Genomic DNA, 24180 nt, shown 5'->3' with positions numbered 1-24180 from the left:
TACTAACAGGGTAGATTTGTTATGGATACACTGCTAGCTTGTTACCCATGAAAAAGTCCTTAGCAGATTTGGTGCTTTATTTTCATAGGAACTCTATAAAGACACATCTGTATGAAAAGTTTTCTATGTAAAGGCTTAGCTGTATACTACAGTGCTGCAGTGAAGCTCTCCGATAGGCATAATAAAACCATCCCCTAGGAATCGCAGTAGTTATGCTAACCGAGAGCTTCTCTCACTGACATAGTGCTGTCAACTCCAGCACTTTTGTCAGTATACTTTTTATGCCATTCAGGGGTGTGAATCTTACTCCTCCCCTTCTAGCCCCCCAAGCAACGTAAGTTATATCGGTGGAAGCACCAAGGAAGACAATTGCTATGTCAGTGAGAGCAACTCTCCTGTTGGCATAGACAGGGTACATGGGAAATCTTACAATGGCAAAGCTGCATCCATACCACTGTGCTATTGTAAGGTCAATAATGTAAACATGACCTAATTTAAGTAAGAAAGAAATGGGGTAACAGAACACCCAAGGGAGGGGAAGAGAGCCATGGTGATAAAATAACTTCTCACTAATTATTTAATCCATAGCTTGATTGAAGAATGGGTCAGGGTGTGTGTGTGTGTGAGAGAGAGAATATGGCCCACACTCAGTTTACTTTTATAATTATTTAATGTCTACTTATTTACAATTTTTAAATCTCTAATTGCAATTTGAAAAAGTATTTTTCTTTGTCCATTTTCTGAAAACCTTTTCTTTACTGAGTTCTGTTTTCCTTCCTCTCCATCCATCAGTGTGGATAAGAATCCATTCATTGGGGGAGGGATGGGTTAAGCTTTTTTATTTAAATCAGATTATTTTTATTTAACTTGGATTCTTTTAATTTGGTTATTAAAATAAGTTTTTCTTTGAAAAATCTCTTTAAGATGAAACCTCAATTATTTGTCTGTCTTTCTGCCTGTATTGCTTATGCATCTGTCTGTGCGTCTGTTTGTTCAAAAACCTCCTCCTAAACCATAAGAACTAGGATCACCAAATTTCGTTTGCAGCTTCCTTTTACCTTAACTTAAACCAAGGTTAGGGTTTGGTTGTGCCTGGAAAATGTGAAGTACCAGTAATGGGGCTATTTTCCATAACATGGAAAGGGAGGGGGCAGAGAGAGGAGGCATGCGAAAGGGAGGGGCACAGAGAGAAGGATGCAATACTGAGAGTGGCCACTTGGGGCAATTGCAGTGCCTAGAGTGGCCAGCAGAGCTGGGGCTCTGCCATCTTTCCTGGCAACACATTGGAAAAGAGCCTGCCTGCCCCCCAAACCCAGGAGAGTAGGCAGGAAACTGAAGGGGGGGGCAGCTGGAGGGAGGGGAATCCTCCAGAGCCTTGCCCCCTCCTCCCAACAGCCTGCAGGCTGAGGGGGACTGCTGGAGGAGGGGAAGTCCCCAGAGCCTGATCTACACCCCCCCAGACAGGCTGCAGGGGTGCAGCAGCAGTGGGGAGCAGTCCCTGGAGCATGCCCCCTTACAGGCAGAACTAATGTGGGGGCAGCCCCCAGAGCACCGTACCACCCCAGACAGCTTTGAGGCTGAGCAGTGGCCTCTGGGGGAGCAGCCCCAGAGTCTCTCCCCCCAGATAGCCTGCAGGCCACAGGGTAGGGTACCTGGAGAGATGTTCCCTGTCAGGGGAATGCTTCCTTTGACCCCTGTCAGGAGTCGCCATCAGAGCTGCATCACCCTCGCTGCCACAGGCGGCCCTGGTAAGCCCCCTCAACTCCCAGCCCCCACCTTCTAGCCCCATGCCCTAAGCCCCATCCCCTGAGCCCTGTACCTCCCACCTGCATTGACTTCAGCATCCCTTCTCCCAGCTCTGCCATAGCTCTCAACCCTCTGCCCTAAGCCACTCAGCTCCTGCCCCTCCAACCCCTGAACTCACTCCAGCCTTCATTTTCAAAACATACAATCATTAAAATAACGTGTGTGTTTTTTAATTAATTTAAAAAAAGAAATTCCTTTAGTTTATAGATCTGAGCAACTCTGGGTTCATTTGCTAGTATACAATATATTGAGGCCAAAATTTATAATCATGGAAGATAGGGTTTGAAAGAGACCTCTGGATGTTATCTAGTCCAACTTCCTGCTCCATGCAGGATCAATCCCAACTACTTTTTTTTTCAGCAAGGACTCTGTCAAGCCTGGCCTTAAAAACCCATATGGATGGAAATTTCACTACCTTCCTAGGTATCTCCTTCCAGTACTTCACTGTAGGGATGTAATAGTGTAGTCAATGAACCGATAAGCAAAAGCTTATAGGTTAATGCTATAGATGACACACATTTCCCTCCTCCTTCCCTTGCAAGTAAATTTTTAGCAGGCTGGCCAGAAGCCTGTCTCAGTTCTGGCTTGTGCCGGGTCCAGGAGCTCAGACCCCCCTTAGACAGGGGCTGCTTATTAGAGGCAGCAGCACTGGCTGACAAGCAGTCCACAGGGGGCTGTTTTTTAAACTGGCTTCCCTTGTGGACCAGCTCCTGCCTGGCACCCTGCACTGTTGTCTCTGATACAGTGGCTGCTGCCCCCGCCCCTGGAGACTATAGAATAGTTGACTAACTGATAAAAAATCATTAGGTTACTTTGACTATCCAATTAACCAATATTTAACATTCCTACTTCAGTGCCTCCTAGTGAAATAGATTTCCTAATATCCAACCTAGACCTCCTCCCATTGCAACTTGAAACCATTTCTGCTCATTCTATCATCTGCCACCACCATCCTTGTTGGAATCTCCTTACACACAGCTGAAAGTTGCTATCATATGGCCCCTCGTTGTTTTCTTTTGCGGACTAAATTAGCTCTTTTCCTAAGTCATGGATCATTTTTCTTTTTGTCTGTTGGATACTCCAATATATCCATGTCCTTTCTATAGTGAGGCACCCCAAACTGGATACAGTACTCCAGATCTCAAAATATGTTCTTTTGTATGCTTAATTAAATTGCAGTTACCAGTCTCATATATTTTAACACATGGGTTTCCAAACTGGGGGGGCATGAAGAAATTCAAGGGGAGGGGGGGCGCAAGGTGACCCAGCCCTACATGCCTCCATCAATCCCACCCCAAGTTTTGCTGCTATTTTTGGGGGGGGCGGCGTGAGGGTTTCTCAAAAATAAAAAAGGGGGCGTGATGTGGAAAAGTTTGGGAACCACTGCTTTAACATAAATCATGAGGAAATAGATAATTGTGTAGTAAATAAAAGCCTCGTATCATTTACCATTTTCTAACATACTATAAATAATCTGAAAATATTAAGGTGAATAATTGTTTACATGAATGTAAATAGTTATAATGTACCCTCCTAGGCAGCAAAAATATAGCGAAAGGTTCTATATATTTGCAAATCAACCTATTTTAATGGTTAGATCAATCCACAACAATGCAGCTTCCTTTAGAAAAATAACTGAAGTATAAATGAAAAAGTTGACTAAAATCCAAATTTACATTGAGGCTTTCCACTTGGTGATTTAAATAAGCTGGTTGCATAAGAATAGACACTTAACTGGTTTATTAAACAAAAGAAGTTAGTGAATTGAACTGATTTTTCTGGTCACCGTGTTGTTCACAATTTTAGAAGTAGTAATACTCTTTTTCTTTCACATCATTTTGTAATTGTTTTTTTCAATTTTGAATGAATTAGTTGTTGAATAAAGTGAAATAAAGAAATGAAATAAAGATGAATAAAGTGAAATAAAGAAATATTTTCTCTGCACATGCAGAGGAGTCTCTGCTGTCAGAATTTGGTGTAGCATTTGGTTCCAAGTGCAGTGACTTCAGCAGTTTGGTATTTTGGCTTTCTTTAAAACTTTGGTAGTAGTCTTGTAATTCTTAAATATTATATTTGTATTACATTTAATTTTAAATAGATTTTAGTACGTTTACGCTTTACCATAACTTGTCATAATTTCAAATTTGATTTTAAATAGAACTAAGAATTATATCCTATCTGATTAAAAAATCCTGTAGGTATAATAGAGAGGGAGAGAGAGAGTGCAAGAGGGAGAGTGTGTGTAAAGTATTAACTACTGAGGAAGTAAAATCTTGTTTAATTGGTTAAATGGTTAAACATAGTGCTAACACTATGTTTTTCAATTAAAGCGAGAACAGAAGGTTAGGGTGTTCCATCGTGGCTCCTGGCCCTGCACAGAGACTACTGCAATGGCTCTTGGCCTCTCCCCCGGGCCTGCCATGGCTGCCCCCGGCCCCTCAACCCTTCACAGGGGCTGCCACAACTGCCACAGCAAGCCCCCACCCCATGCGATCTGGGAGCCAGCAGCCCCACGCAGAAGCCCTGCGAGGCCAGAGCAGTTCTCCATCCGTGGCTGCTCCCTGGTACAGGTTAACTGTTATCAGCTAAACATCACCTGTTAAGGGTGATACTGGGTAACTGTTTAATTGGTTACTCATTCCTATCTGTATTAACTACCATACCTTTTACTTTTCATTCTTTCAATCTCAGCTTGGTCTCTAGTTGTCTTGTCTAAGAGGCATTAAGTTCATTTTATACAGTATCATTTTGTCCAAGAAGTGTTAATCATGTATGGAATGTCACTTTCTTCTGCTATAAACTATGAAGGAACTTTGATTAACACAAACTAATGACTTGCAAGTGTACAGGGCGTCTTGGCTATAAGTCGCCCCAGTATACATCTGTTCCGTACTAACGTCATTGACGCTTGTAGGAACTGATGAGTTATAAGTCCTCCCATTCCCCACCCTTAAAATGCTCAAAAAACCAACCAGCCAACCCCAATTTGTGCAAATGGAAGTCAGCTGCAGGAAAAAAAATTCCCTGATTTATATTGTTGCACTATAAATTCTAGTTTTTTTTAATGTATCTTGGACTTATAGCAAGGACGGCCTGTATAGGCATTGATTGTGCTTCACCGCATAAAGGCATTTTCCCATTATAATGTAGAAAACTGTATTGGTTGGAAGTGAGGCAGTAATCCCAAGTAACTAAGTAAAAATAATTTTGGTCTTTATCAGTTTTCCTCAAAAAGCATCTAACAGTAGTTTTCAGGTATGTTATAGCTCAAAGATACCTCATCATGGGATAGACATTATAAAGTATAATTCTATAGTACGAGACAACATATTTATGTAACATTTAAGAAAAGTTTTGTAAAAGGGTTCCAATAGTTCATGGATTAGGGACCCAATCCTATGGGGTTCCACATGCATCTCTATAGATTATTTTGGTTAATCATTTTATCTACCCAGTGGAACTCAGTGCTCAGTCAAGAAGATACTGTCAGAGATGCTTAGGTTTGCAGTTTTCAGACTATGGATTTGGTTCTTGAGAGATAACATGCTTGTTAGCTGCAAAAAATATTTTTAAATAAATAACATATAGAGGTGAGAAATAACAGACCTCAACCCTATTGTGTGTCTGCAAATTTGTGTACACAGAGTCAGTCCCTTTTCTCTAAAAGTGTAAAGTTTCAAAAAGTTCAACGAATAGAAGATTGTTGGGAGGCGGAATAGATCTGGACAAGGAGAAGTCTGGAGATAAATGTGAGAAGGCAGGTACAGGAAACCCCTGCTTTACGATGGCCTGACTTGTGACACCCCTCCCACTCCCGCACTTAAGACCATTTTTGTAAGTGTGGAAGGGGCTGAAACCCCCCGACTTATGTCCTTGGCCTGCATTTATGACGGCACACAGAGCTTGTCGTCAATGAGGGTTTGAGTTACGATGCCCCCGACTTTCAACACTTCTTCAGGAACTGATCGCGTTGCAAGTTGGGGGCCACCTGTAGTAGAAACAAGAGTGAAACTATGAGCAGCATATTCCAGAAGTCTTGAGGTCTTTCTGAGTATAGCCTTAACTGATTTGAGATCTACCATACCTTATCTCGTAGTATAGACAAACCCTGCATTTATGCCCAGAGCAGCACTTCAGTGCATTTTACAACTTCACTAAATGTACTAGATATGCTAATTTCATTGGATCTTCTAATTGTTTTCATTTTTCTGTCCATGATTACAGATCATATAAGCTGTAAATCTAACCATTGTTTAGGGCAATTGTCTCCATGTGTACATAGTAATATATTAACGTTAAGATATTGTTGAAGTTACTTTTACTAAAGGTCATGGACAGATGAAGCACAATAAACAAGAAGTCATGAAAGACCGTGACCTTTTGCTGACTTATAAAAATAACCGTGACCAAATGGGAAAAGGTGGTCCAATAGCTCCTGCCTGCAGTGGTTGAGAGCTCTGGGGGTCTGGAACTGAAGCAGAAAACGTCATGGAGGTCTTTGGAGTCATGAACTCTGTGACTTCTGAGATATGATCTTAGCCTTGGTTTTGAAGAAAAGTCAGAAATATGTTCTGAAACATGATGATGATTTGGCATACTCAAATTAAAAAAGCTAGGTTTTGGTAATTCTTACATTAATTGGTGGTGTATTTTTCCATACAATGACCTTTATATAGAAGCATTTTTAGGATTATTAAACAGCTTGTTATATAGGTCTGCAAGAGAGTAATGATATCAAGTTAATTGTAAGAAAAATAGCTTTAGTTATAAAAACTAAAATAGGATTAATGGTTTATACATAACATCGAAAAAGTAAAACATAAAACAGTACATATATTATGAATGAAAACATACATTGTTTTTAAATACTATGGATATATATTAAGAAAAAGGTTCCTTCTGTCCTATGATAGCAGAACTACAAAACTAATTAATACTGTCTGAATTGCCCCTTGTGAATATTCATACATATAATGAATGGTAGTAATTCTTTAACTGATGTGCCCATGGGTGCTCCATTGTTGGTGTCGGGCTCGTCCCAGCACCACAGATCAGAGACTTCTTCAGCAGTGTCCAGCTGGGCCACGCATGTGCAAAAGCGGTGAGTGTTGATCATGTCCTTAGAATTTGTGCACGTGGTCTGACTCCCCTCAATTCCTTCTTGACCACCGTCCGTTGCAGACGGACCTCTACCACTCTCCTTCTCAAATTTTTTTTTCTGTTAACAGGAATTCAAGCAATTGTTCCCTTTTTCTATTTATAGTCAGTAGTACTTTAAAAGAGTGATTGTAAATAGTTAACCCACGGCCCCTGAGGGGCGACACACTTAAAACCAGAGTGCCTCAGATTTCCAGCCCCCCCAAAAAAAAGGGGAGAAAGAGAAAAGAAAAGTGTGTGGCACAGATTACAACGATGCAAGACTAACGAAATGCCAGCCTCTACTGGTTTTAAAAAATGTGTAACAGGCCGAGACCCTATGCCTGCATCAGATGGCCATGGGTCATTCATTCGATGCCTGGGGGAAACTTATGTGCCCCAGAAGTGCGCCCACTACCGCAGCCTTACAGACAGAGTCCGTAAGGACAGAGAGCTCATGCTGTGTATGCTGCTGTTCGACAAGGCACTCGAGTCACAAGCGAGCAGGGATACTAACCCTGCTGCAAAGCAGAAACATGAGAACTTGCCACTACATAAACCCTCAGCTAAAAGAAGGGCCTCTGCTGCTCGCTCCCTCCCATCAAGGGCTACCAAGGGTGACATACCATGCACCTTTGGCTTGGCACACCCACGTGCAGCATCGGTGATGGTTTCGCAATCCTGTTACGAGCAAATTGTGGTACTGACAACCCTGGCACCGAAAATCTAAGCAGCACGGTGGCAACGTCAGAACTGCCAGCACAGTCTGCATCGTCGGCACTTTCTAAGACCTCGGCACCTACCAAAGCCAGGTCAAAATCAGCGGAATCGATGCCGCACATGCATAGTCCTCACACGTCAACATCACCAGCGGTACTGATGTCTCCCTCTTCGTGTTCCTATTCTTCGGCACCGCAAGAACCACCACGCACACTCAAGCGCTAGTGCTGTACATGGAACAGGGATCGGAAACTCCATATACCCCTCCCCTTCACACTGTTCCTGATCCCCATTTTCGGTGCGTAGCTCTTTGATTTCATCATGCTCCCCAGTGCTTTCTGAAACATGATGATGACACTACAGATATCATGAAGGGGACCGTAGGAGTGTATTCTCCTCACGGCATTCATCCCCAACCAGACCATATTCACCTTATGGCACGCACCACCCACACTATACACGCCAGCCAACATGGTATCTGGACTGGTCCTACTATCCATATCATCCACCCAGTTGGTCTCCATATCAACACTGGGCACTTTCACGGCACAGACATACTGTACAATCAACTCCAGATCAAAGATCACTACCTCCTTGAGTCTTCATACCCCATCTTCCCATATTACAGAAATTGACACTGAGCAGGGACAGATTATAGATGATGCAGATACCGAACACCTAGATGCATCTCCAATTGATAAATCTTCATCATTTCCTGATGCTGTCATTCCAGAAGACCAGTCATCAACTGTTGACCTCAGATAATTCTAAGATCTACTTAAGAGGGTTGCCAGGAGGTGGTACCATCAGAGATGCTGGAAAAAAGCACCTCTTCAAAGTTGAGAATAACTCTGCATCTTGATGAGGGATCCTAGAAGCAGCAGGTGAGGTTTGGCAAATGCCAGCCAGCCTCAGCCCCGCCAACTAACAAGAAAGCAGATAAGAAATATTTTATTTCATCTAAGGACATGGACTTTTTATTACTCCTTCCACAACCAAATTCTTTAGTGGTGGATGCTGAAACTCAGAGAACTAAAACACTGCAAACACTAAATACAGCTTTGTTGCACAAGACAGAGATCATAAGCACTTAGATATATTTGGAAAAAAAATGTACTCTTCTTCAACCCTGCAGCTGAGCTGACTATTCAGCACTTTTAGCAAAACACAATTTTGACAATTATACCACAGTGACAGAATTGATGTAGTACCTTCCTGATGATAAAAGACCCATCTTAAGATCTGTAATACAGGAAGGCTACGCCATAGGCTGAACAGTGCTACAAATGGCACTTGATGCTGTGGACATGGCTGCAAGAGCAACCGCAGCATCCCTGGTCATGAGATGAACATCATGGTTACAAGTGGCTGGAATCCCCAAAGAGCTCCAAGCCAAAGTTGAGGAATTGCCATTCGACAAGGACTAATTATTTGTAGCTAAGACTGATGAAATCCTCCATTCGAGTAAGGACTTGAGAACCACCTTGCATACATTGGGGATGTACGTGCTCCCACACTGCAGGAGATGATTATACTCCCTCTCAAAGACATAGGGACTTCGCTTTTAATAGACAGCAACCGCAAAGGCCCAATAACAATAATCGAGCCTAAATGAGAAGCCAGCGATGGCTACCTAACAACACTCGCCCATTCAACCACCAGGCCTCTAAGACACTGCTGAAAAAGTCTCTGATCTGCACTCTCAAACACCCTTGGCGATAGTCTCGCACCCCTCATGTGAAGGCATCCCGCCTAGAGAAGTTTCGGGTCCCCACTCCAAGGCAAGAGGTCTCCTTGGCTGGGTGGGGATCAGGTGGGAGCCGACGTGCATGGGGAGCTGGTTTTTAAGCCGTCTAACTGTACATGCACCTGCCATCTTCTTGCTCCCTCCCTCAGAGGAGCGGGGAAGGGGAAGGGGGAAGGCCAGTTCCCCAGAAGCACCGAATTGGTGAAAGTGCCTCCCTCCGTGCTCTGAGGGAGGTAGCAAGTGGTGGGGGGCAGGTGCATGCGCAGAGAGCCAGCTTGAAAGCCGACTCCCTACGCATATTGGCTCCTGCCTGCCTCCCACCCCTGAAGGGGAGACCTGCATACCGAAGCAGCAGCGCTGGGTGGCATGGGGCGGGTGAGCTAGGAACATGCTGCCTGCCATCCCTGCTTCCGGGAACTATTGAACAATTGTACAACCATTAACATTTGGAGCAATTACACAATTATTAAATTTAATTGCTATTTACATCCCTAGCCATCACCTAAGGTGAAAGAGGCCAAGTAACTTGACTTCTTCAGTAGAAAAATGTATTCCGCTGGAAGTCTTCAGTTGAGGATAGCAAACTAAAGCTATTCTTAGCAGATATTCCTTTAAGTCGTGGAAGGAGATGGCTAAATTCAAGGAGCTTCTCCCTCCAGACTCTCTACAGGAATTTGTGGTGCTCAGAGAGAAAGGCTGAACAGTTGCCAGAACCTCTCCACAGGCCTTTCTTGATTTGGTGGACTCAGCAGCAAGAACTCTGTTCACAGGAGTCGTAATCCGTGAGTCCTCGTGACTTTTGTCATCGGGCCAACTACCGGAGGTTCAACAGACCCTACAGGACCTTCTGTTTGAGGGCAGGAGCCTGTTTTCAGAGCAAACAGACTCGAAGCTCCATTTGTTGAAGGACTTGAGGGCCATTATTAAGTCACTGGGTGAGCATATCCGGGCAACACAGAGGCATCCATTCAGACCTCAACCTCCACAGTGGAGGTACACTTTGAGATACAGGCAGGAGTAACCTCACTGGTGGAACAGGAACAGTCAGAGGACATCCAACCAACTGCTGGGCCAGGGCAACAGTGCCTCCAAATCTTTCTCAAGGCCTAAGCAAGGGTTTTGAAGGTGCGGCTGAAGACACTACCAGTTTGCCCGAATCTTCATCCTTTATTTTTGGGTGCACTTCCACTTCTGTTGTTCATGGTCTCATATCATATTGGACCCTTAGGTCCTGCACATGGTTGAGGTGGAATATTCCGTGCAGTTCTCCTGATTCCTTCCTTTTTACCCCCCTTCCCAGTCCCTTTTCAGGGACCAGTCCCATGAGCATCTCCTTTTGCAAGAGGTCCAGTCACTCCTTGTGTTGGGTGCGGTTCAAGAGTTTCCAGTGGGAATAAGAGGCAGGGGATTACACTCCTGATATTTCCTAATTCCGATGACAGAAGAGGGGCTGAGGTCCATTCTGGATTTAGGAGGTCTTAAACAATACATGCAAAAGCAGAAGTTCCGCATGGTCTCTGGCCACCATTATCCCTTCCCTGGATTTGAGCAACTGGTACGCTGACCCCGAGATGGAGGACATGTATTTTCACATTGTGATTCTACCAACGCCCAGGCACTATCTCAGTTTTCTAGAGTCCCAACGCCAACCATTTCACAGTGCTTCCCTTTGATCTGTCCCCTGCACCATGGGTGTTCACTAAGTGCACGTCAGCAGTAGCAGCATTCCTTTGGAAGAAGGGGGTTCAGGTATTTCTCTATCAGGACGATTGGCTGTGGAAACTAACCAATGTGTGATTTTTTTTTTCCACTGATCAGTCAGGAATAAATTTGGACTTGGAAAATCCACTGATGGAAGCTGTTGTGGTGCAAGTGTGCAGGACCACTAATTGTATCTGGTACAAAGGAATGTGACTTTGAGTAATGTGTAAGACATATGTATGGGATGGTTTTGCAACAATGGAGCAATAGACTGCACTCCTCAACCTGTTTTGGCACCAGACCACATTGCCACAGAGTATATCAAAGAAAGGGCTACAAAGAAAGGGCTGTTGGATCAACGGGGACAGTTCACCGACATCAGTGAAGTTCAGGGAAGGTGTATGTCATGTGCGTCTTTAAGAACGCACGACTATTCAGAAAGTTGCAAGCAGAGATTTCATTTGTAGATTAGCAGATTACCATTGGAGATGTTGAAATGCCAACAGCAATCCTGGGAGACCCAGCCTACACTTTACTCCCTTGGTTTATGAAGCTGTACGCCAGTCACCTTGACAACATGAAGGAATACTTGAACTACAAGTTGAGCAGATGTAGAATGACAGATGAATATGCTTTTGGTTGTTTAACGAGATTGTGGCTTTGTTGACTTATGAGTTTGGACCTCAGTGGAAAAAAAAGAATCCCAGAGATTAAATCTGCCTGCTGTGTCCTGCATAACACTTGTGTAGCGAAAGAGGAGAAATCTGGAGGTAGAGCATCTGTCTGCTGAATTTGAGCAGCCAGATACCAGGGATATAGGAACAGCAAAGCAGAGCTATATGGCTTAGGGCGGCTTTGAAAAACTATTTCAGTATTGAACCACATTCATGTGTATTGCTGGAGGGTGCTCTATCTGGCCCTGATCTTGGCATCTCAGTATAAATTTTATGTTGAGTGCTGTATGGGTGGGTGGGTAACTTGGACATTTCCAGACTGGGTCCATATGCTGCTAGCCTATGTGCTGCAATGGTGCCTGCTGGTGAGTCCCATGGGAAAGTTTTTCCTATCATGGTGCAAGAAATAAGGCAGCCTTCCCCAGAAATCTTTGGCAGAGGATGGCGGACTACCTTCAGGGTTTCGCAGCACACATTCCTGTACAAATAAACTGTTCTACAGAGTTCCCTCTTCCTAACCCTATGCGGGAATGAAAAGCAGCCTGACACTGGACTCCCTATGGTGTCGCAAAGCAGCAGTGCTGCATGGAGCCCGGGGTCAGCTGGGGACTCTAAGGGTGTGCCTAGACTACAGGGGTTTTTTTTTGAAAAAAATTAGCCTTTTTTTGAAAAAACTTCACCTGCGTCTAAACTGCAGCTGCATTCTTAGTAAATTGAAAGAATGGGGCAGTTTTTTTGATCGCGGTAAACCTCATTTTACGAAGAATAATGCAAAAGCACTATTGAATGCAAACCGCTTTTTCGAAAGAGAGCATCTAGACTTCCTTTCAAAAAAGCGGCTCTTTTTTTTGAAAAATCTGCTTGTAGTTTACATGCTTGCTTGCAAAAGAGGCTTGATTTTTGAAAAAGCCTCTTTTGAAAGAGGCTCGTAGTCTAGGCATAGCCTAAGTCCCTCTTTGGCCCTGTGCTCCCTGCAGCGCTTTCACCTTTGAAGTGTATTATGTTGGCATATTGACACTCATAGTTGAACAGGATTGGGAAATGTTAGATTAACCAGACGGACTTCTGCCATTTGAGCTAATTGAATGACTGATAGCAGTAATAGAGTATTTTCTTCTGCGTAGACCAGCACTACAGAGGCGGAAATGCTGTGAGGAAAGATGTGAATAAAGGCTGGTATAGTTGGGGAAGAACGTTATTAGCTTGACTTTATGCAATATGGTAGGTAAAGTGCCGCTAAATTTAAATGTGAAGGTAAGTAGCTTGTTTTTCATGTGGTGGAGAAGGCAGCAGTAGAGGCAATGGGAAGAGTGGGCGAAGTGGTCAAAATGACCAACAGGAATTTTATTTCTAAGTTTCAATTGGGGACTATAACAAAAAGATCTTAAAGGTCTCTACAGTTGAATGGAGACTAGATTGTGACTTAAAAAAAAATCAAGACTAAGTTATATGTTTAATTAAAAAGTTAGATTGATACAGCTATGTTTCTCTGGGGTGTGAAATGTCCACACATCTCAGCACTACCCATAAGCTGATGTAGCCACTTGTGTAGAAAGCCATCTGGTTGACAGAAGGACATGTTTCATCAATTAGGGTTGCCGCCTATGGTGGGACTTTTTGTACGTCAGATCTGAGATGATCCTGAGCTGTGTTCCCTTTTAATTTTTTCCATCTACATGAAGAATAAGCTTTTTACATTCACCTAGGCATGTGTGACTGTGCACCACCAGTAGAAACAAAAAGCCTAGTTATGGGCACTCTGCTGATCAGCTGGGCGGCATTTGAATCTCTCCTGAATGGCCAAACAAGCACATAGGTAACAGGGAACAATGAACTTAAGTCCATAAAACTGGACAGATGGCAGTGTGGAACTTGCAATAAAATTGCATGATTTAGCAACACAAGAAAGAGATGACAGTGCTCTTTATTCCTTGTAAGAGCTTTTTGATTCCATTCTCTGTACTTTGTTTTGTGTGAATTTGGGATTAGGGTTTGGTGTGCCAGTAAGTTGAAGAAGTAGTAGTGTCACCTATATTTTGCTAAGCTTCATCCTTCCTGGTATAAAAGTCTGAGGAATGATGGATCACAACTCCTGCATTGGACAGGCATCTGAGTGGATTTTTCAGGTCCTGAAATTTTACTGCTACTGTTTGTAAGAAGTTGGAGTTGAGTTTTTTTTCCCTCCCCTCCCCGTTCTCGGAGTGTGTGCTGTGAGTGGCAGATGGAAACGGTTGACTTCTAATTAAAGTTTGAATTCTAGAAGCCTCTGCTGATTGGCTGAGCCTTGGTAGGGAGAGGGACTTTCAGGCAGTCCAGGCCTTTATAAAGCAGTGAGCAAGCGACCAAGGAGCTTGTGAACAGGTGAGTGCTAACAGGGAGTTAAGAGAGGGAGTTGGGAAGGGAAGTGGGAAGGGAGCGAGGTTCTCTTGCCTGTCTTTTTAAATCCTTTCTCCAGGACAACAGGAATGGATAGTGATAGGTCTGTTGCTGTTACCTGCACAGCGTATGCCATGTTTGTCTTCCTCCCGGAAGAAAGAACGGATTTCATCTGCACTAAGTGCAAGCTGGTCACCATTTTGGAAGAAAAAATTAGAGGACTTGGAGGCCCAAGTGTCGACCCCACGCTCCATCAGAGAGGATGAAGACTTCCTCAATAGAAGGCAGTGTTTTATCCTGCAAGTACGGCAGGCGGAAGAGCCAGAGAGGGCAGTACGTGACCAGGAAGAGAACTGGCAGCATGTAACTTCTAGGAGGGGAAAAATCTAGGAATCCCCCAATGCTATAGAGGTAAGTAATCGCTTTCAGGCTCTCTCCACAGGCTCTGCAGTGGTGAATGCTTTGGAAGAAACCGCAAGAGAACACCATCTACTGGAAGGCATGAGATGCGTTGTCCTAGGAATGGGTGTTCCACGACCACAACCCCTAAAAGAAGACGACGGGTGGTGGTGGTGGTCGGGGACTTCCTCCTGAGAGGGACTGAGCCATCCATCTGCCGTCCAGACCTGGAATCTCGAGAGGTGTGCTGCTTACCGGGAGCTCAAATTCAGGATGTGACTGAGAGGCTTACCAAACTGATCAAACCTTTGGATCACTACCCCTTCCTGCTTCTGAACGTGGGAACTAACGATATGGCCAAGAATGACCTTGAGCAGGTTACTGTGGATTATGTAACCTTGGGAAGAAGGATCCAAGAATTCAGAGCGCAAGTGGTGTTTTCGTCCACCCTCCCTGTTGAAGGGAAAGGACTGGGCAGGGATCATCGAATTGAGGAAGTAAATGCATGGTTGTGCAGGTGGTGTTGCAGAGAGGGCTTAGGCTACTTTGACCATGGGACTCTGTTCTGGGCACAAGAATTGTTAGGAAGAGATGGGATCTACCTAACCAAGAGAGGAAAGAGCATCTTCACGGGCAGGCTTGCAAACCTAGTGAGGAGGGCTTTAAACTAGGTTTGTTGGGGGACGGTGACCAAAACCCTGAGCAGAGGGGGAAAGTTGGATACTGGGAAGAAATGCGAAGAGGAACGAGCAAGAAAGGAGGACCCCTGATTCGAATGGAGAAGATGGGGCAATCAACTGGTTATCTGAGGCGTTTGTACACTAATGTGAGAAGCCTGGGCAACAAACAGGGAGAACTGGAAGCCTTGGCCCAGTCCAAGAAATATGATTTAATTGGGATAACAGAGACTTGGTGGGATGACTCACATGACTGGAGTGCTGTCATAGAAGAGTATAGACTGTTCAGGAAGAACAGGCAGGGGAGAAAGGAAGGAGGAGTTGCACTATACAGAAGAGAGCACTATGATTTCTGTGAACTCCAGTAGAAAGGGAGAAAAACCTGTTTAGAGTCTATGGGTTAAGTTTAGAGGTGCAAACAACAGCAGTGATGTTGTGGTTGGTGTCTACTACAGGCCACGGAATCAGGTGAATGAGGTAGATGAGGCTTTCTTAGGACAACTGAGAGACGTTTCCAGATTGCAGGCCCTGGTTCTTGTGGGGGACTTCAATCACCCTGACATCTGTTGGGAAAGCAATATGGCACTACACAGGCAATCCAAGAACATTTTTGGCGAATGCTGGGGATAACTTCTTGGTACAAGTCCTGAAGGATCCGATCGGGGGCTGTGCGCAGTTTGACCTTCTGCTCACATACAGGGAGGGAACTAATTGGGGAAGCAGAGGTGTGTGACAACCTGGGAAGCAGTGATCATGAGATGGTAGATTTCAGGATCCTGACCAAAGGAAGAAAAGAGAGTAGTAAAATACACACCTTGGACTTCAGAAAAGCAGATTTTGACTCCCTCAGAGACATGATGGGCAGAATCCCCTGGGATGCTAGCATGAAGGGGAAAGGAGTCCAGGAGTGCTGGTAGTATTTTAAAGAAGGCTTATTGAAGGCACAGAAAGAAACCATCCCGATGCATAGCAAGAGAGGACAACATGGTAGGAGACCTGATTGGCTTATGGGGGAAATCCTTAGTGAACTTAAGCACAAAAAGGAAGCTTACAGAAAGTGGAAACTTGGACAAATGACCAGGGAGGGCTTTAAATGTATAGCTCAAGAATGCTGGGGGGTTATCAGGAAGGCGAAAGTGCAATAGGAATTGCGACTGGCAAAGGATGTGAAGGATAACAACACAGGTTTCTATAGGCATATTAACAAGAAGAAGGTGATCAGAGAGTGTGTGGGGCCCCTACTGGATGAAAGAGGTAACCTAGTGACAGATGATTTGGGAAAGGTGAAGCACTCAATGCTTTCTTTGCCCCTGTATTCAGTGACAAGGTTGGCTCCCGGACTAATGTGCTAAGTGACGCAAGATGGGATGAAGCTGGACTGCCCTTGGTGGGTAAAGAACAGGTTAGGAACTATTTAAAAAAGCTACACATACACAAATCCATGGGTCTGGACTTAATGCATCCGAGGTTACTGAGGGAATTGGCAAATGTCATTGAGGAGCCTTTGGCCATTATCTTTGAAAAATCATGGAGATAGGGAGAGATCCTGGATGACTGGAAAAAGTCAAATGTAGCTCCGATCTTCAAAAAAGGGAAGAAGGACAATCCAGGGAACTATAGGCTGGTTAGTCTTAACTCAGTTCCTGGAAAAATCATGGAAGGGATCCTTAAGGAATCTATTTTGCGGCACTTGGATGAGAGGAAAGTGATTAGGAATAGTCAGCATGGATTCACAAAGGTCAAGTCATGCCTGACCAATCTGATTAGCTTCTATGATGAGGTAACTGGCTCTGTGGACGTGGGAAAGTAAGTGGATGTGATATACCTTGATTTTAGCAAGGCTTTTTATACTGCCAGCAAGTTAAGGGAATGTGGATTGGATAAATGGATGGTAAAATGGATAGAAATCTGGCCGGGCCCAACGGGTAGCGAACAATGGCTCGATGTCAGGATGGTGGTTGGTTTCTAGGAGAGTGCCCCAAGGTTCGGGTCTAGGACCGGTTTTGTTCAATGTCTTTTTTGATGACCTGGATGAGGGGATGGATTGCACCTTCAGGAAGTTTGCAGACGACACTAAGCTAGAGGGAGAGGTAGATATACTTGAGGGCAGGGATAGGGTCCAGAGTGACTTAGACCAACTGGAGTATTGGGTTACAAGAAATCTGATGAGGTTCAACAAGAACAAGTGCAGAGTCCTGCACTTGGGACGGAAGAATCCCAAGCATTGTTACAGGCTGGGGATCAACCAGCTAAGTAGTAGTTCTGCAGAAAAGGACCTGGGGATTACAGTGGATGAGAAGCTGAATATGAGTCAACAGTGTGCCCTTGTAGCCAAGAATTCTAATGGCATATTAGGTTGCATTAAGAGGAGCATTGCCTGCAGATCCAGACATGTCATTATTCCCCTTTATTCGGCTCTGGTAAGGCCACATCTGGAATATTCTGTCCAGTTCTGGACCCCCTACTACAAAAAGGATGTGGAGGCATTGGAGAGGGTCCAGCGGAGGGCAACCAAAATGATTAGGGGGCTGGAGTGCATGACTTATGAGGAGAGGCTGAGAAGTTGGGTCTGTTTAGTCTGCAGAAGAGAAGAGTGAGGGGGGATTTGAAAACAGCCTTCAACTTCCTGAAGGGAGGTTTCAAAGAAGATGGTGAAAGGCTGTTCTTTACTAGTGACAGATCAAGGAGCAATGGTCTCAAGTTGCGGTGGGAGAGGTCCAGGTTGGATATTAGGAAAAACTATTTGATGAGGAAGTGGTGAAGCACTGGAATGGTTTACCTAGGGAAGTAGTGGAGTCTCCATCCCTAGCGGTGTTTAAGTCTCAGCTTGACAAAGCCCTGGCTGGGTTGATTGCCTTGAGCAGGGGGCTGGATTTGATGACATTCTGAGGTCTCTTCCAGCTCTATGGTTCTATGATTCTGTGAGCGGGGACACTCAGTCTGAGTTCACTTTGGTATAAAAGAGAGGGGAGTACTGGTAGTGTGTTCTCCATGACTGTCAGCTTCCTTGGGAATTTTCTTTTCTTACCCTGTTCTGAAATAGCCCAATTATTTAGTTCTTGTGAAGTGTGCTCAATACTCATCTGCTTGAGTGGGTATTGGTAAAAGGCTCAGGTGATTAAAGAGAGGTTTCTGTGTGGCATGAAAACACGGTGAGGACAGTTGGGTTTAAAACCAGGTCAATCTGATGGTTGATGACTGGATAATATGGAGAAATATAAGACGGAAGTAGAAATGTGGCAATAGGTCATTTGTTCACTAATTTCTGCCTATTGTTGCCAAATCATGATGTGTGGTGTTTGTTATTGTCGTGCCATAGCTCCTGGAGTCGTCTGATTTCATGAGAATTTCAGTTTTCATTTTCTTTTCCTTCCCACCCCAAAAGTAAATTTTTGGCCTTCGTAGCTGTTAGAGCAAAGCCTGAAACTGTAAACTACAAAGGCTCAAAAACAAGACAAATATAAAAACCCAGAAAAATATTTTACGTGTCACTAGGAGGTGTTGCCCCCTGCTCTCGATGCTTGCCAACCACAAACCCCCCGCTGTTTCTGGTGGTAAACTGTCCCAGCTCTTCCCATAGCTGCCAAGCGAAGGTTGGGCCAGCTCTGGCTTTTTCTTCCCTGGCTGTTGGGCAGGGCTGAGGCCGGCCATTCCTAGCTCTCTTCCCCCACCCACAACCTGTACTTCAATTTGATCTCTCTGTCTCCATTCCTGCACTCACCATCCTCCCTGACTCCTCCCCTCCTCACCCCACACTTCCTATCCCTACTCCCTCCTCCATTCCTACACCCCCATCCTCCCCTATCCACTCCCCGCCCCCACACTGCCTCCATTCCTGTATCCTGGTCACCGCCACCATTACTCCTTACTTCACTGCCTATCTCCACATACACCCTATCCCCTTTCCTCCCTCCCCACACACACCTTGTCCCTTCCCATGAATTTGTCGAGCTGCGCGCTCCTCCCCCCAAGAACGCCACTGGGCTGTGCAGCACAGCTCTGGCCACTGTAGCAGGAGCCACAGCCCACTCCCAGCCCAGCCTTTCCGCACATTCCTGTTGGGGCAGCTTGCTCTATGGTGAGCCTAGGGAGCCCAGAATGCAGAGATGCTGTTCCGGAGAGCTGAGAAAGTGGCTGGAATACAAGACCTGCCCAGCTTGCAGTGGGTCCGGGAGAGTACACCTGAGCTCGGGCTGCAAAGAGTCAAGCTGCAGGCTGGGGGAAGGGCGCAGAGGCAGGTGGCTGCTGAGGAGGTGTGCAGGGGATGGAGCTCCCAGGAGAGTATGCCTGAGCCTGGGCTTCACAGAATAAAGCCGTGCAGCAGGTTTGTGGACCGGGCAGGCTGGGGGCAGGGCCCAGAGAAGCGTGGATGCTGGTCCAGAGAGCATGCCGGTTTGGAACCACCCTCTCCCTCATTTCATGGAGCAGTTATGTGGTCAGGGCTCTTGGGGACACACAGTGACATGATGATGTCACTCTGTCATCCTGTAGGAAAAGTTTTTATTTATACACACCCAGGACTCAACAAATATTGTAATCTACTTGCCTGTAGCAAGTAGATTACACCTCAGAAGAGCTGGTGTGGAGCGATCTGCGCATGCTCAGAACAATCTGCTCATGCGCAGAGCGCAGAACCGCGCAGCTAGAGAGCAGGGCTCGCCGCCATTCAGCGAGCCGTGTGTGTGTGTGTGTGTGTGTGTGTGTGTGTGTGTGTGTGTGTGTGTGTAAGAGAGAGGGAGGGAGGGGGAGAGATGTGAGTTGTAAGGTAATATTGTCTAGATCAGTGGTCCCCAACCTTTTTAGGTTGTCGGGTGCCAGGGGGCGTTGCCATTTGCCCGCCGGGCGCCAGGGGGCGGGGCCCAGGGGCGCCCCCCCCATCCACGCGCCCGGTGGCGGGGCCCCACCTAGCCTCGCGCCCGGGGGCGGGGCCCCCTCCAAGGGCCGCGCGCCCGGAGCCGGCGCTCCCCCTCCCCCCCGCCGAGTGCTGAGCGCCCGGAGCCGGCGCTCCCCCTCCCCCCCGCCGAGTGCCGAGCGCCCGGGGCCGGCGCTCCCCCCCTCCCGCCGAGTGCTGCGCGCCCGGGGCCGGCGCTCCCCCCTGCCGCCTCCCGCCGAGTGCCGCGCGCCTGGCGCTCCCCCCGCCAAGCGCGCTCTCCCCGCAAGCACCCGTGCGCCATATGCCCGGGGCCAGGCCAGCCCCGAGCACCTGGTGGGCACATTGAAATTCCCCCGCTGGCGCCATGGCGCCCGCGGGCACCGTGTTGGGGACCACGGGTCTAGATAGTGCTTGGTCCTGCCATGAGGGCAGAGGACTGGACTCGATGACCTCTCGACGTCCCTTCCAGTTCTAGTGTTCTATGATTGTGGTTTTTGTATATCTGACTTAGAATTATTTAAATACTTGCATAGTTTGGCTATACTGTCTATGGTATTGTTTTCAAATGTATGCCAAGAATACCCAAGCTCCAGATGGGTAAACTTTGAAGATTGGACCCTGTGTGGACAGGGTCTGCTACTGTGAAGCAGCCCCTGTCCATAGGTGGTTTGAGCTCCCTGTAGACAGAGGCTGTTTTGCATCTCCAGGAGCAGCCTCTATTTGCAGCAAGCCTGGGCCCCTCCCTGGACAGAGGCTGCTTCGGTAGCCTTCTCTACTGCCCCCTTCCCTCTGCTGTTGCCTCTTGATAAGCCTAGGCACTTACTGGTTAGTCGTCTAGTCTAAATACACACCCCTAATTCAAATATACACTCTTATCTACATACTGTATATTTGTTGCAAAGGATACTGAGATCCTTTAAGTTTAATTATCAGCTGCAGAAAACATTTTTAGCTGATAATACTAATCTCTAAAGGGAAAAGACAAGGTAGATTGATCTTTAAACAGTACCGTACTCCCATTGAAGATAAACATTGAAGTTCCAATATTGAAGATAAAATTGCCCCTTTTATTAAAATATGCACACATTTAGTTGAAAAAATGTCTTTCACCTGAGGATCATTTTTTGGTCCAAAAGTGTACTTATTACAAATTGTTTGTTTGACCAATAAAAGAAAATTATCTGATGTGCCTTGTCCAGCATTTGCTGACAAGGAATCATGTAGAAAATTAACTTATGTTATTACGTTATGCATGAGTGAAGTGCAGTGTTTTCGTGCTCTATTAATTTCTAGTTACCATGTTTGGCTTCTCAAATAGATGTCTTCAGGATCATATGGAGAGAATGTTGCTGATACAAATTAATTTATTATTTGTTGTTATAATTTATTAGGATGTTTTTCAGCATTATTATAATGAATTTTCAACTTTTTCTATATTGGTAATGGTACTTGCTAACAATTCAAAAAAGATAGGTAAGGATTATAGAAGAAACAGTGTAGATAAAATCTAAAATCAAAATTATAGTAGAGGAGAAAGTGATCTTGCCTTTTACTATAGGGGTACTTTTTGGTTACCATTTCTAAAAAACCTTGCAAGTTCCGTCAGTTCGTCAGACCACTTTTGTTTAAATGAAGGAGGATTTTTAAATGATTTGAATGGTAAGTAAAATATCTAATATGAATAGTTTATATAGGCACTGCGTGAGCTACATACAGCCAACTTACAAACATGTCCACATTCAAGGAAAAGCTCACCTGCAACCTCAGTAGGGGAGATGGCAAGAAGCACTGGATGTGGCAAGCAGTGCAAGTGCTGGCTGGAGGACTCTGGAGGAGCAGGGGGAAGATTGTGTAGCTAATGGCTCTTTGAAGGGGAAACCACTGCTTTTCTTGAGCCACTGGCCACATGGCTACTTTCTGCTTCTCAAGCATCCTCCAGCATGTGCTGCTCACTGCCTCCTGGTGAGTGGAGGATGGGTGTAGCCCACAAGAAGTGGTGTAGGAGGGCTAGGTTATACCCAGAAATCCCCTTCAAAATCTCCAACTACTTCCTCATCCTCTAATTAAACCTGCTTTTCCTCAAACCCGTGCAATCAAGGTTAAATAAACAAGTATTTCTACCCTTTTTCGTAGTGTTCCAGCTACATAATGGGTTAAATAGGCTTTAGTGGGCTAGCCTGGGAATCTAACTACAATTTATAACATTGTTTCTGAGTTCTAATCGACCTACAAATGAACTTTTGGAACACAACCCATTCGTAAGTTGAGGACTTCCTGTATCTAATTATTAAGAATGTTGTCTAACTTGGTCTCTTTTCTTTTCACAGAATGTTGGCTTTGAAAGCTCAGGGAAGAAGCAGTAGGGGAAAAAACGTAACACAGTGGTAAGGATCATGGTTTTTTTTCTTTTGAACGAACAGCATGTATAAACACACTGTTAATTCTCATACAGGATTGACCAAATTAATGTATTTTAAGATTTTGTGCAACACTAATTCTTATGATGTTCTAAAATATTTTCCACTGAGACGTGATGCCAAATTTTAAGGTTAAAAATATCTGCGGGAGAGCCAATTGAAAGATATGTGTTTTCAGGCTAGTTTAGTCAAATTTGTGGTACTCTCTATGTGAAAGAAGAATATATAGTAAACTAAGTGGAAAACACCTGCCCTAGAATTTAACTGGCCATTGTAAAGCTCTCAATTTTTTAGTAAATGTTTGAAAGAGGGTGTCTGGATCATAAAAATATTTTGTGACGCTTTTAAATATATACCAGTTTGTTTAGTTTGTAGGGAAAACAAACAAGTTGCTTTCAAGTATTGGCAATAGATACATAGCGGATATTTGACAATTTGCAGGGCTTTTCTTCAATTTCACCAAATCATAAAATTTAGCAGGTAGGAAATAAGATTCAGTACTGACCTGTTGTGATATTGTGTAAGATGACTGTAGGATCACTGAAAGTATCTAATATTTATTTATTTATTTAGCTGCTTCTGTCCCATATTTTATCAAAAGGCTGAAATATGCGAGCCTGCTATCTTTAGGCTGTTGTCAGTGTAAATACCAATTTCACGTGATGTTACAAGGGTATAAAAAGTGCCCGCAACTGTATAATAAAAAAGAATGTTTGATGAAATATTTGCCTGTTTGTGTATGGTGTATCTTCCAAACAAATGAGATTATGACATCTGCTTCTGTCTACTCTGAGTGTGTTAATAAGATTTTGGAAATGCTACGTAATATTGATACCTCATTGGCTGTAGTTATTTAAATTAATCTTGAAACACACTTGAGTATTTTTACCCACCATTGTTTCAAGTAATGAATAAGGTAGTTATAACTGAGAGGTTTTTTTGCTTTATTTATGCATTTGACACAACTCTGGGCTAGTCATTGCAAATGCAGTTTGCCCTGAGTTACAAGAAACAGTATGTTGCCGTTGTCTGTCTTTCTTTGCTGCATGAAGATTGTCATTTGTTGTTTGGTTCATGCTGGTATAAAATTATTATTGGTATTTCTTCTCTTTCTTCCCGAACACTGGCTCAGCTAAGCTTCAGCGAAGCTGGCCGATGCATAGAATGTAACTAAGTCTACACCTACTCCTGGCTTCGGGGTGCTGGTAGTAGGAAAACAGCACTTTGGTGCTCCCATTTAGATGCACACACGGGCCAATCCAGGAGCGTAAGGAATTAGGGAGATCTTAAACTTTTTGCACATTTAGGCCATGACCACACAGAGAGAAGGTTGAATTTATTCAGCTTGATTTTTAGCATCCAATTTTGTAATGTGAAAGGTACATGTCTCCACTGTACACAAGAATTTGGTGTAGTTTGAAGTAGTTTTTGCCTAGAAGGGTGACGACCGAAGATTTTGAGAGCAATTCATTGTGGGTAGCTATCCCATAGTACCTGCAACCCTTTGCATTCTGGGTTATGCTTGCAGTACACCTGGGACCAAAACTGTGCAGTGCAGTGGTTGTAGCTACAAGGAGTGAGTGACCCATAATGTACTCATTTCCTCCCTCTTCCTGTGCTTAAGAGTAGGCTGTCAAGCGATTTAAAAAATTAA

The 24180-nt window shown here is 44.7% G+C and overlaps 1 protein-coding gene across 6 annotated transcripts in view; it reads left to right on the top strand.

Annotated features, from left to right (window-relative positions):
- ERBIN (erbb2 interacting protein) overlaps nt 1–24180 on the top strand; it is a 252164-nt gene that overhangs the window by 51200 nt on the left and 176784 nt on the right. For all 6 annotated transcript variants that reach the window (XM_075932367.2, XM_075932365.2, XM_075932362.2 and 3 more), the window contains one exon: nt 22437–22493. The gene's annotated coding sequence lies outside the window, so the exon portion shown is untranslated. The remainder of the gene's footprint in view (nt 1–22436; nt 22494–24180) is intronic.

The sequence above is a fragment of the Pelodiscus sinensis genome, chromosome 6, assembly GCF_052426305.1.
Source record: "Pelodiscus sinensis isolate ZL-2025 chromosome 6, ASM5242630v1, whole genome shotgun sequence".
Lineage (NCBI taxonomy): Eukaryota > Metazoa > Chordata > Testudines > Trionychidae > Pelodiscus > Pelodiscus sinensis.
Note: the sequence above shows the minus strand (reverse complement) of the source record. Positions and strands in the feature narration are given on the sequence as shown.